This window comes from Neodiprion virginianus, chromosome 2 (assembly GCF_021901495.1).
Source record: "Neodiprion virginianus isolate iyNeoVirg1 chromosome 2, iyNeoVirg1.1, whole genome shotgun sequence".
Taxonomy (NCBI): domain Eukaryota; kingdom Metazoa; phylum Arthropoda; class Insecta; order Hymenoptera; family Diprionidae; genus Neodiprion; species Neodiprion virginianus.
This window is the reverse complement of record NC_060878.1, coordinates 17,661,716-17,676,048: the sequence shown is the minus strand read 5'-3', so window position 1 is coordinate 17,676,048 and position 14,333 is coordinate 17,661,716. Positions and strand designations below refer to the sequence as shown.

Here is a 14,333-nt window from a genome sequence, read left to right as displayed (position 1 = left end):
GGGGTTTTTGGGGTCACTGAATACGAATGTCGATACGGCAACCGTCTCCGAGGTACCTGGTGCCCAGGGTCGACAGTATCAACGTCTTCTCCTAGAGTTTTGGCGAAAATTGTGATCGAATTTGTCGAAACTCGTTGCCCGGGGGTTTTTGGGGTCACTGAATACGAATGTCGATACGGCAACCGTCTCCGAGGTACGTGATGCCCAGGGTGAACGTTTCAACGTCTTTTTCTGGAATTATCTTGAGTATTATCATTTTTACCTCAATTAAAGTATATTGTTCTTAATTCAATCACAAATTCGATCACAATTTTCGCCAAAACTCTAGGAGAAGACGTTGATACTGTCCACCCTGGGCACCAGGTACCTCGGAGACGGTTGCCGTGGCGATATTCGTGTTCAGCGACCCCAAAAACCCCCGAGTAGCAAATTTTTTATTTAGTGTCTCTTGGAAGTGCACTTGCAAAATGCATATTATTAATGCCATAATGCATTTTCAAAAAATTAATTAATCAATTTAGTTCACAAAGTTTGTAGGCGCTCTTACGAAGCGAATGCAAAAAACCGCATTGAAATCCGTCTTACTGCTCAAAAAATCGACAGTCCATTGCTTTATTTCCTCGACTATATAGAAACTTGGGATACACAACTGGTATTATTAAGTTTGAAGAAATCATCACGGGGTAGGTGACGCGGTGGGTAAGAATTCGTTTGGATGAGCGTGAAACCCTTTATCGTATAATAGCAGCTAATACATCCGGGTGGTCCTTGATAAGGTCATTTTATAATTTCGCTTAGCTCAACCACCAAATCAATAGCGAATAATTCAAAAACAATTCATTGTTTTTTTCAAATTTTTATCTCAAATCTAACATGTGCCCGTAAGAGGGTGGTTTTCTCCATTTAATTCTTTCAGGAACACATGAAATCCACCGAACGGAATACGGCAAAATTTGGTATAGGGGGGTTCCTGGGGGGGTGCTGATTACGAATCTAAACTTAACATTCCAGAATTCAAAACGGCGGATTCAATATGTCGAACCAAAATCCAAAAAGTCATTCGATTTCGACAAACCTCCGTACTCGAGGGCTTACGAGGTTGCAGATTACGAATCTGAACTTGAAATTACGAAATTAAAAATGGTGGATCCAATAAAAAGTTTTGAGTTCAGATTCGTAATTAGCGGCGTCAAAAATCCTTGTTGTTGAGTACCAAATTTCTCCAAAATCGAGTGTCTTTTTGGATTATGGTCCACCATATTGGATTCACCATTTTTAATTTTCAAATTTCGAATTCAAATGCGTAGTCAGCGACCCAAGAAACCTCCTGAACCAAATTTGATCAAAATCCGTTGGTTGGATTTGGTGTGCTCTTGAAGGGGTCGAATGAGGAAATCTATCCTCTTGCGGCTACGGGTTAGAGTTGAGAAAAATATCCGAGAAAAAGGTAATTATGTTTTAATTATTTGGAGCCAATTTAGGGGATGAACCAGTCGAAGTCCAAACATAACCTTATTCAGGATCACCCTACTGATACATACTTCGGCGGAAGTTCATTACTGCGGGGGGGGAACTGTCACGTAGTTAAGATTCATCTGGAGGTGAAAGGTGAAGTTCCGTAGCCATGATCAAAATTACAAGAGTGTGAAAATTTTTATTCAGAATCACCGTAGAGACTTACTTACCTCGCCATCCATTCCCCAAATTAATTCTGGATTCGAAGACGATCAGCTCGCACACCAAACATTCGCCACAATTCTGACTGGTCTCTGGTTTGAGTACCTGGGGAAAATTATGAATATTACATCACCATTAGCAGAATACATGTTGAAATAGAATACTGTATTATAAGTGCGGAGGGCAGGTGATTTTTAATGGGTTCGAAGTAGCAGCGTAAGCCGCAAAACCAAGTCCTGTAATCGCAAGAGTACAATTGTTAAGGTGATGTAGTAATCCTACCTTTACCGACCGAGTAAGCTCACCCTTTTTCTTCCTGTATCAAATAAACAAACAAATGTGAAGGGTTCAAATTTCGACGATGCATCGCTTTTTTTTGAGGAATCCAGGAAAGTTACTCGTATCGCGAAAATCGTCAAAAAAATGTGTGGTTTTTTAACACGTGTTACTATTCCCACATTATCCCGCATTTCAGGGGCCGAAAAGTGCATGGCTGAAATACTTTGCGCAATTTCAGAAAGAATGAGGAGTAAAATGAGCTATCGTGAGACTGTTTTCGTACGAATTGAGGCTGCTAGACGAGAACTAGGTATTAAAATAATTTCGTAAAAGATGCTCTCACAATCAGATGGACGCATGGTCGAGTATAAACCCTTTCCGTTTGTTTATTCGTTTAATACAGGGGAAAAAAACGAGTGAGTTTGCTCGATCGGTAAGGGAGTATTTTTACAGCACCTGTTGAAAAAATGTTGATTTGAGAAGCATCAAAGCCGCCATTAACTGCGCGTTAAATTAAAGATTGAGTGACTTACGCTCATTAAACGCAGTGCGTAAAATTGACTTGTAAAATGCACGTGTGCCGAAAATAAAAATGAAAACACAGCGTGTCTATAATCGAGAATTTTAATTGGGCGCGTGCGTCAACGTTGTTTTATCGCACCGTTCAGAAATTAGGCAAGTTGCGCATACTTCACAGGCTAAAATCGAACTTTCCAAGCAGATGTTGGAAAAATAAAAATACAAAGTGCTGACTGCTAGTCCAGGTCATCACGCTGGTAAACGCAATCTTCAATTAACTATGTTATTCCAGTGATTTAGCCAGTTTCGATCGTTTTCCTTTTTTTGGAAGGAACGAAACATGTCACATTTATGAAACTTCAGGAACAATTTATCACATAATTAAACCGTTCATACAAGTATATTTGTTCAAACATATTGCAAAATGGCAACGTTATGGCGTAGTTTTTCAGGAAGGTTTTGACGTCAATTGTCCGTTTATATGGGCAATCCAATGACTTCAATATTGGCCTGAAAACTATAAGCTTAGAAGTTTTGGTATTGCGACATTTAAATGCTGAATTTATATCTAAAAAATATTTCAAAAGTTGAAATTTGAGAATATGGGACATATTAGGAGAAAAAAAATTGAAATTTTAACTCATTTTGAAGTTACGTTTCCCATGAGCTTGAAAGATGTAGTTTTGAGAATGCATTTCTGTTTAAAAGTATTCATAAAATGTGTCGCCAATATTTGTCGTAAAGAAGAAAAAGTTTGATTTTTTGATACCGCTGTACGTGTTTCCCCTCTTATCGAGAAGCCCTGAAACAATACCTATAATGCAATATTAAGAGTGTTACGTGCTCATCACCATTTCGCATTGCTCTATTATTCATACATTGCCTTTTATCCCTCCCATCTAAAAGCCTCTTCATTTCTTCATACTAAACAATCCCTCGCGCATCCTGTGCGAACCCGATTGTCTCCTTTTATTCGAAAAACTCTGATATTGCGCTTTGCTTTCTGCGCTCACTCACGCTTCGCTTTGCTCATCCGACGTTACGTTCCATTTACCTTTTGAACAACGCACTTCGTTTACCCTCCTCAACCTATTCACTTTCCGTCGCGACTTTTTAATTACTCGACACCACGCATACGGTAATAAGCACTAGATCACCAACTGCTATTTTATCTCCGACAGCCATGTTCACTTTAAATATGTCAATCACGAATCCTTATCCCGGTTTTTCTCAAACGGATAAGTGAAGTTGAACCTAGATAGACGGGCTCTGTTCCTTTTCGGTTGGGAATAAACGACCGGACCCTCAAGTCATTACAATAGCGCTCACGCTGTAAAAATTTATGGGACGTAGCTTCGGAGTGGAACCTAAATTTTCTGGCTTATACAATATTTACGTTTCTATATCTATGAGAATTTTACTACGTCGTAGACTTGCCAATAAAGAGAAAAAAGTATAACCCTTGAAATACTGGTTGTTTTTTGCCATTCAATCATCTCTAAATATATGTTTTCACATTAAAACAGAGATATGTACGGGGAAGCGCGGGAGAACAGGTATATCGGAGCAGAATTAAAAATTCGGCTGAAAATAGAAAGCCGTAGAAAAACGCGCAGGAAAGTGAGAAACACTTTAATTTACGCAGGTACACTCAGAATCCCAACTTTTTGTTTGCAGCTTTTAATTAATTACACTACTTTTTTGATCACAGCTCCCGAGATTTTTTGTTTCACATGATCCCTGAGATATTTCTGAGTGTGAGAAAAGAAAAAAAAAAATTATTTACTTATTTGTTGCAAAAGTAGCACATGTAAACAAATAGTCGAAATTCGTACTTTTCCAAGAAAAGAAGAATTTTTTGATAATCTACGATGAAAATCTGAATGCCTATTTTTACACAAACTTCATAAACACCAAAAAATTTTACGGAATTTTTTCAACACTTTTCTACGTGTTTTTGAATTTCGAAATTCCGAATTTTGACTTCAGATTCGTAATCAGTGACTCCAGAAACCATGTAACATAAAGTTTCAACAAAATCAAACAACTTTTTGAATTTACGTCCGCCGTATTGGACCCACCATTTAAAATTTTTGAATTTCAAGTTCAGATTCGTAATCAGCGACCCCAAAAGCGAAACTTCAAGTGAATTGCATGTAAAAAAAAAATCTATGCATCAAAGGGTCAATGTAAGTACTTCTCAATAACTAGTGATGTTCAGAAGTAGGCACCAGCTTGATGAAGTCTTCGCAATATTCCATTCATTAAAGTTGAGAAACAAATGAAGACTGGCAGAATTTAAGTAATGAGCCGATACATGCTGTTGAAGAACGTTATTTAGGTTTCCTGTTCGCGGTTCAATGGGGGCTGCGGGCTGCAGATATCATCAAAGACAGACATTCGAATTGATTGCTTTCACCATCTCGACTCCCACGGGTCTATTCAGATCTTTTTGGTTGGTTTATAGTAGTTCCGTTAGCTCTGTACACAGTTCGATTCTATCCATGTACTTCTATCCACGGATTTTCCAGGATTTCCCAGGACTCGGTACTCGAGGACTCTAGATTCACCGCACGTAGCTACCACCCAGCATCGCCTCACCTCCTCACTTCGTCGTCACCATCTTCCTCCTCAGACCAGATACGAGCAGAATCCTCACACTGTGCTAGCGCGAATAGCACCTGACAATTTTCACCTAAGTGGATTGTGGCCACTGCTTCCAATTGTCGATATAAATATAGAAACATATTCAACGATATCGCATGCATACTGCGTCCTAGATTGGTCAAACTATCATGAGTTTCGGATGAGGTTTTACTTACCTGTTTCTAGTGAACAATTTACTCAATTGCTATCTGAATTATTTGTAGATCATCGTAGAGTGACTTTTATCAATTCCATACATCAAAATGCATACGCCTTGGTCAATAATACTGCCACTGATTGGGTATTTCGGGTTTTTCTAACAATGAATGGAAGGCCTGTTATAGTTTTCAAAATTTTTATTTGCAAAAGTTCTTCACCTAAAGATAAAAGAAAAATTCAATACATAGTAATATTTATTGTTTTTTTTTTTCTAATGGATTGTGAAATTACCAGTCCAAGGTTCCAAGCACCAGAGAATTGACGTCTTTAAATGATATTGTTTAACAGTTTTGTTATTTTTTTTTTTTGCAGTATGGTTTTATTTTTGAAATACCATGAGTAAATTAGCTTTCTTTGATATTTGACCGATTCTGTACTTACTTTGGTTGAGCAACGCGGCACCGAACTATGCTGGGGTTTTATTGGACAAAGTGAGCCATATTGCAGGGTGATAAAAGTGTTTGGCAAAATTTCATATGTAAAACGATGTCGCGCGACGTATCTACGAGGTCAACGCGGTCTGGAAAATGTCTAGACTTTAGAAAAGTTTGAGACGAGAGCTTCGTACGTTTCTGTTGCGTGTTTGACGGTTGAAGAAAAGTTGGACAGGGGAAGTTGCATTGAGCAGGTGCAGGTTTACGCCTTCTTTTTCTTCCTCTCACCATGAAATTTGTTGTTCGAATAGGCGGCGTACGAGTTGAAGTTTCAGCCAACTTTTTAACTTTTTGACTTTAACTGGTAGTGAAACGTTGTGAGAAAGAAGAGAAAAAAAAATGAAATAACAAGTATGGCGGAACATGTGTCATATGTGTGTACGTATTAATTTATGTGTGTATACTTGTACTTAACTAGTATAGGTACGTCATAAAACGGAAATTGAGCAAACAAAGGTGCGGACCCTGTGCTGTTTGGCGTGGGTAGCAGTTCACAATACCTTTGATTCTAATCGAGTATCCAATTATCGAGGAAAGTCGTCACTGCTTAACCTTGCTCATCGGATAATGAAGAGCGATTCCTGCGAGGATTAGGTTATTACATGTATGTTACCCCCGATAATAAAAATTCAGATTCTGCGATAGGAAAACTCATTAGCCTCACAAGCTGGACTCGTGAAGATTCTCTGCATGTCCATTTTCCATCTCATTTTATGGAAAGTTGGAAATGGATCGATATATAATTATCTAAATGACGAGTCCCAAGGTGCAATAAAGATAGCATCCTTTTTGAAACGACTGTAGAAAGTCGTGATGGCTGAGTTCGGTAATTTCAATTTGAAAATCGCGAGCCTGAAATCTATCAATTCTAATTTTGTCAGCCGAAATTCTTCATTCAGAATTCAGATTTTCTTTCACTCAGAAATAAGATTTCCTTACAGTCACAAATATAAAGAACAAATTTGCATGCTTTATGTAAACACACTTTATTTCTATACGTATTCAAATCACATTTCGTGCTATATTCGAGATATCCCGAGCCCGAAATTTTGCGAAAGAATATCAACTTTCCACACAGTTCTGAAAAACGTCGTAAATCTGTTAAAATTATTATTCCTTCCAGTGCAGATTCGGCTTTCTGGAAAGCGATCGTTAGTAATTTTTTAGAGTATCAGGGGTGCCGGGTATACTTTAGAGAAATTGAAAAAAAATGCGTAAGTATCATTTACCTAAATGTTGAATGAAATGTCAACTAAGCTGATTTAATTTGTGCAATGGATATGATAATTGGCTAAAGTTTCATCAAATAACTGGGTCAGGCTATCGAGTGCTTTCGTAATTGAGGGGCTCATAATTTGCGCCCACGTGATATCGATTCAGAGCTTGTGGGACTGGGATCTTCACACACACGAAGTCCGGACTAGGAATTCCTCATTGCCACCTAGGGGCCTCTACCTACGTTTATTATGTATACATGCATCTATTATGTATACAAAAGCTCCGCTTGTAATCACTAATAATGCTGTAGAAACCTAAAACTTAATACCTCAAACCTAATATTCCGGGGCGGAGGTATACCGGTTTGAATTACGCACGGCGTACGAACTGCGGGGCGCGAAACTCAAGGTATGCTTTTTTTGGGATAAGCTCAAGGGAAAGAACGTGGGATGATTAAAATCTCCCCGCAGTTACCGGAGGATAGGACACACCTCAGCTACCCTTGAAAGGGTGGCTAAGGGACGGTCCTTTATGAACCTCGAGAGATTTTCGCGCTCGGTTATCACCTCGAAGAGAAATCGCTTCGTGAAAAGCGAAACAAGAGAGAGTTATCGGTGATGTGACTGTGTGACCTGAGGTGAGAAAAATTGCCGAAAAGTCCATGGTAGAATCATGAATCGGCGCTGAAGACTGCAGTGTTTTCCTAAATTCTATGGTGTTTCACGAACATCATTAAACGGATGGCGGACTTGTAACGTGGGTGGGACATTCACTCATGAAAGTCATAAATTTATGAAAATAAAACTGTGAATTTTGGGTACTCGGGTGACTAAAATGCGTTTTGGAATCATTTTTTATCACTTGAAATCACGTGATAGCGCTAAGAAATCAAATAGTAAGCGTTCGAAATTATAATAATAGCTGTATGCGTTGCGATAAACCCTAAATAGTTTTCATCAACATCGACGTCAAGCGTTTCCTACTGAATTTTGACTTATTCTGTGGTTTTATTGATTTTAAATGATTTTCGAGCGTTAAAGGTGATTTCCAGTGACTTTCTGTGATGATTCTGTCTAACTCGAAAATCACTGAAAGTCGTCCAGGACGTTACATAGTAAAAGGAAAATCATTTGGAAACATGAGTAACATTCTCAGTCATAGGTGATCTCTGAGTACACTAGAAATTTTATTGGTGCAGACTAAATTATTTGGATGGCTGGATTTAGGAAATACACTTACACCCTTTTACATTATCGCACATATCGCCACGCGCGCACTGAAACCCTGATAGGAAAAAGTTACCAAGCACAAAAAGATAACAGTGTTACTGGCCATAAAGATATCACTGCAGCCTGACTCTACTCTAAGTTTATTTCTTAACAATCAACAGTCAATAGAAACAGTTTGAAATCAATGCTGATAGATTAAAAAAATTTTTTTTCTGCCTGCATGACTAAAACGATTCTGTCTTCTCTGCTCTGAGTTGGGATTCGAATGAAGAATGTAATGCAGGAGTAGTTAAAAGGATTGCGATTAGTGAATGAGAGTCTTGGATATGTCAACGCGAGACGATTGGTCAAGAAGGATCAAGCTATGAAATTCTGGTAGAAATCCTCTGTTCTGATAATAAGGGGTTCTTGATTGCGAACTGCTTATGCTTCCCTTTCTCACGTTTAATTTTCAGTTATATTTATTGTTTGTTTTCTATTAGGATCTATCGTGGGTATTCATTACTCCGAGTCTTGCAAATTCTGATCATGCGTTTTATATGCAGGCAAATATTAAACGTATGATATTTAAACGTGAAATTTAGATCGATTTGGATCTTAGAACTATAGTTACAGCGTATGATGAAGGTGGCTTGCAGTAATTGGACGTTGGTAATAGTTGCAGCGCAGGGAGTTAAAGATAAACCTAATTTTGAGTATCAATGCTGTTACTTGCCCGTGTTAATTATTTATTGATGGAAAACAATTAATTATTTTCAGACACTATGTTGTACGTTTTAATTTTTTTTTCTCCCCTCTACTGCTGTTCGGTCCTGTATGCTAGATATTCTTTGTATCAGTATACACCTTTGCATTTGTAATCTATTACCAATATATATATATACCCCAATTTTTCAATTTTAATAAATAGCCGGGACTACTTGTTTATTATGCCAACAGTTGGTACACATTCAGCTGAAAACGGTAAAAGCAGTTATAGTTTCATTTACTTTATAGTCATCAAGAATTTCTCAAGGTTTTAGTGCAAAAATGGGACTTGATTTGGGGAACACAGATATCGACAGCCGCGTGGAAAAAGCAGCTATCTCGGGTTTCAATTGAACAATCTATCTCAGGTTTCGCTTGAAGAACCGGCTGTCTCGCTCGAGAAATTTTTCCATCGCAAATTTAGCTGGCAGCACAGTCAGACTCCATACAAAACTCGCCGTTGAGCTCCAAAATTTATACACGCTCCATTTTGGGCATATCATATTAGGGGGGGGGGGGGGGGGTAAGGGTTTGCATTTTCGAAAAATCGAATTTTTTTTTGTCTTATCTTATTATTAAACATTTCAAGAATATATTCCCAAAATTTTAAGTCGATCTTAGCAAAACTCTTGAAGTTATTGTCTAGTTAGTCTCCTGTCCTTTAACACTATAGCTCTGAGAGCAGGTATACAGCTTATTCACTTCTATCGTTCTGGTCCATTATCCTGTTTCGAGAATATTTTATTTAGTAAAGACAGGTAAGTAAAGCCATAAAGACATATTTTATATTTGTATGTATATACTATACACTGTACAATATTTCAAAACGAGAGACGAGCGTCAGTTTGTCGTTGTACGTTCGATCGTGTGCTTGTTATTTTTTCTCAAAACTACTTTTTCAAAGTCCGTGTTCACTGCCATTTAGAAACTACTTGACCGATTCATTTCAAACTTGGTACAAATTTTTTACATATAAAATACCTCCCCCCCAATGCTTAGTTAAAATTTTTTTTTCACATTAAGAGGGTTTCCCACCCACAAAATGGCGGAATTTTTCATGGAAAATAACAGTTTACACTTTAGATGGCCACCAAAAATTTGTAAATGAAAAAAAAAAAATAATCATAGAACGTTGGGGGGAGGATTCGATGATACTTTGACTAAATTTTAATGGTTTTTGATTTTAGATAATTTCCAACCGAGATATAGTGAACACCGCAAATTGCTTTTTTTCTAAGACGTTCTGGGGCAAGCTCTGTCACCGGCTTGTTTTTCAATATTTCCGCATCAAAAAATTACAGAATATTGTTAAAAGTGTACTTAACAATGCACAAAAGGTTTGAATAAATTTGCTCAATCCATACTTTAAAAAAAAAATGCACAAAAAAAGTGTTTTTTTACGATGAAACCCTTACCCCCCCTCTAATATATTCTTAGAAACAGGAGCAAGGTGGCAAAATATGCACTTTAAGGAGAAAAGGTTTCGAATGGAGACTTGAATCAACTATTCAATTGATTTCGAATTAAAAAAAAATGATGTAACCGAAAACCAATACGAGTCAATGATCGGTATTGAAGGTTTAAAAAATTGCCGGTTCTGGGATTTAATGATACTGAAAGGTTTCGATAGCTCTCAGTTGCAGAAAATTATATTATGAACTCGCTAAAAAAAAGTATAAACATTCAACTAATGTTTCATCATAATGAATTAATGTAAATAAAAGGGGGGTCGGGAAGAATGGGTCCCATACCGAGAACATGATCTTCCAAAAATTTCGAGATAACAGTTTGTGGGAGTAAACACCTTGTAATGTTACGTAAGAGGTTAGTCCAGATGGCAGGTCAGTCGTACGATAGATAAGAGTGAGCTCATGAGACTCGGTAGATCAGAAGTGAGCCGGTCGTCGTGATAGACGTACGCAGTCTCCGGTGCAGAATTGGGCAGCAGAAATTACTTTCGTCATTTCATTACCCGTAAATTACAATTACTGTGAATAACTGTAATATTTAGTAACTAATTACAATTGCGGGAAATAATTATAAATTTTGATTTACCAATTACAGTTAGTATAAACAATTGTAATTTTATGATTATCAACTACAATTACTCGAAATAATTGTAATTTTTTTGTTGTCGATTAAAATTACTTGAAAAAATTGTAATTTTTTTGCTATTAATTACAATTACTTGGAACAATTGTAATTTTTCTGTTATCCATTTCAATTAATGGAAATGATTATGTTTTTTTTTTTCAAATTTCAATTGTTTTTCATAATTTATTTATACAAATTACCTTTGGAAACGTAATGTCAAATTCTCAACATAATTTCAAATTCCGAAAACATCGGGAACTTCATGGAGCTTACATATTCACATTGACTGGTCAAGCAAATTATTTAAACAAATTAATTTTTCAAAGTAATGTGAAATCCTCGATCAGCTACCCAAAAAACTTTGGTAACCATAGCCCATTCACATATTGACTGTAAAAGACTCGTTCCGATCACACCATTTGAATACTCCAAAAACGAAGTAAATTTATTTGTCTATTTGTTATTATTTCACAGGAATAACGTTAGAGAAAAAAATTCAATTGGACCACATCGTGTGGTTTACAATTACTCAAAAGAATTTTAATAATGTCTGATTTAATTACAATCACTGAGGATAAATGAAATGATTTCTGATTAAATTCCAATCACTGAAAGTAATTTTGATAAACTTTGATTAAATTCAAATTACTCAATGTAATTTTAATGAAATCCAATTCAATTACAATTACTGGAAATAATTTCGATGGACTCTGAGTCAACTACAATTATCAAAAGTAATTTCACTGAACTCCGATTCAATTATTATTACTGAAAATAATTTTAATGGAATTCAATGTCATTAAAAATTATCCTTAGTGATTTGTAATTGTTAATTTTTTATTACAATTTTGCCCAGCACTGCTCCGGTGTGAGTCAAGCACTCTGAATTACGCACACGAGTCATAGACATGGGCTCCACCCCCGAACGAGTCATTGCCGGTCTCGCTCCTACAAATTTATTTAGTCTTGACCTAAGAACAGTTTTTAAACACTTTTTCAAAAATAATTTGGATCGCATAAGGCCTATTTTGCCCGCCCGTCCCGTGAATATTTAATTGGAAAAAACGTTTGTTGTCTGTGTTGTTGATAATATGGTGTTCCTGCGAAGAAAACCTACTCTATCCACCAATTCAAGTCTCCATTCGAAACCTTTTCACCTTAATGGGCACATTTTGCCACCTCGCCCCTATGTGTAGAAATTAATATAATATCTCCAAAATGGAGCTTGCGTGAATTCCGGATCGCAACGATGAGTTTTATATGGAGTCTGACAGTGCTGCCAACTAAATTTTCGATGGAAACCCGAGATAGCTGGTTTTCCAATCCAAACCAGAGAGCAACTTTTTCCACGTGGCCGTCAATATAGACTGTAATTCATTTCAAGTCATACGCAGACTCATCGTTCACTTTATTCACTCACAGTCATGTAGTACTCTTAGCTCTACTGACCGAGCAAGCTCACCTTGTTTCTTCCTATATCAAATAAATTAACGAACGGACAGGGTTCAGATTTCGACAGTGCATCGCTCTTCTGTAGCGGAATCCAGGAAAGCTACTCATAACCCAAAAATCATCAAAAAATTGCGTAGTTTTTTGACACGTTTTACTATCTCTTCATTCCCTCATTTTACGGGTCAAAAAATGCATAGCTAAGATACTTTACGCAATTCCGGAAAGAAAGAGGAGTAAAACGAGCCATCGTGAAACTTTTCATGCAATATTGAGGTCGCTAGAGAAGAACGCAAGCTCCATTGACCACAAGCGCCACTTCGTGCTGCGGCGACCACGTCAACCAAGGAACACTCGGCCGTGTGCCCAGCTGATCACGAGGGCATCTTTCATTTCTGAAATTATTGTGATTTCTATTTCTCGTCTAGCGACCTCAATATTGCATAAAAACATTTCACGATGTCTCATTTTACTCCTCATTCTTTCTGGAATTACGCAACGTATCTCAGCTATGCACTTTTTGACCCCTGATATACGGGAGATGTGGGAATAGTAACACATGTCAAAAAACTTACAAATTTTTTTAACGATCTTTGAGATATGTGTACATTTTCGGGACTCCTTGAAGAAGTAGCGATGCACCTTCGAAATTTGAGCCCTTTTTGCTCGTTTGTTTATTCAATATGAGAAGAAAAAGGGTGAATTTGCTCGGTCGGTAAAAGTAGGAGTACTTTATGACCTTAACAAGACCCATATTGAATTAAACAAAATGAAATTTACCCTACAACGTGTCCTAAAAAGAACTGTAATTTTCACATTCTACTTGTGGTATAACAAGAAAGGGTACCAGTTACGTGAAATCTTTGTCCAGAATCGTTTGTCGAGAATGGAGGTTAAAAAAGTGCGTTCATATAACGATTCAATACGTGACTTGGGTAACAATGAGTTACAGTGAAAATGCAAAAATAAATATACTTATTCCCTCGTCAAGCAGTCTGGTAACGCGAGTTCCACCAACCAAGAAACGAAAGCCATAAATTCGGCGTTAGCGTTTCACCGCCAGCATTTTGCCCCGTTTTTCTCCTTTGCTTGACGTCTCGTCGAGTGCCGTGCCGGCTCGCGTATGTATTCTTCAAAGTCTAACCGCAAGCAGAAATGCTGGCGGAGTCTGTGCGCTCCTACAACGAACGCGTTCATTACAGATTGTACGAGAATTGTCGAGTGGCCTTATAACCCTAAAACACAGTTCTAATCTCGAATTACGCAAGGTTCCTTCAAATCATCTACACGCTGCAGGTTTACAAATCACTTGTAAATCGACTATTCGAATTTCATTGCAACCATATTATGTCACACAAAGTTATTCCTATAATTTTGGTTGAAAGTTTTGGAAAACATTTCCATATGACGAATTCGCATTCAAAGTATCATGAACGCTTTTGTACTGACGGTGAGTGGAATAATTTCAAATCTCAGGACAGTTTAAAAATTCCAGAAATTATTACACCTTTTGAAATCACATGGCATATTCAAAACCGAAGGAATAATCGGTAGGAATTTTTTTTTCTCAAAATGTCAAGAGATCTTCTCAGAGTTTCCAGAAATTTAGTAAACTATATTCAAATATAGGAAATATCAAGTGAGCGATGAATTCGTGCAACAAATTTTGTGGAATCCCATTAACGAATCTTTGAAAGGCGCTTGAAATAAAATTTCTTCAAATCTGCCAAAATTTGCAGTAATTCTTTGTCAGCTTTGAAAATCCGAAGTCGTGTCAATCTTTCAAAATATCACATCTTCTGACACTTTTGGTTTACTCATA

General features: G+C 37.2%; 1 protein-coding gene across 1 annotated transcript in view; it reads right to left on the bottom strand.

The window, feature by feature from the left end:
- Positions 1–14,333, bottom strand: part of LOC124299299 (uncharacterized) — a 491,045-nt gene that overhangs the window by 187,635 nt on the left and 289,077 nt on the right. Inside the window, exon 2 of the mRNA XM_046752435.1 lies at positions 1,686–1,782. The gene's annotated coding sequence lies outside the window, so the exon portion shown is untranslated. The remainder of the gene's footprint in view (positions 1–1,685; positions 1,783–14,333) is intronic.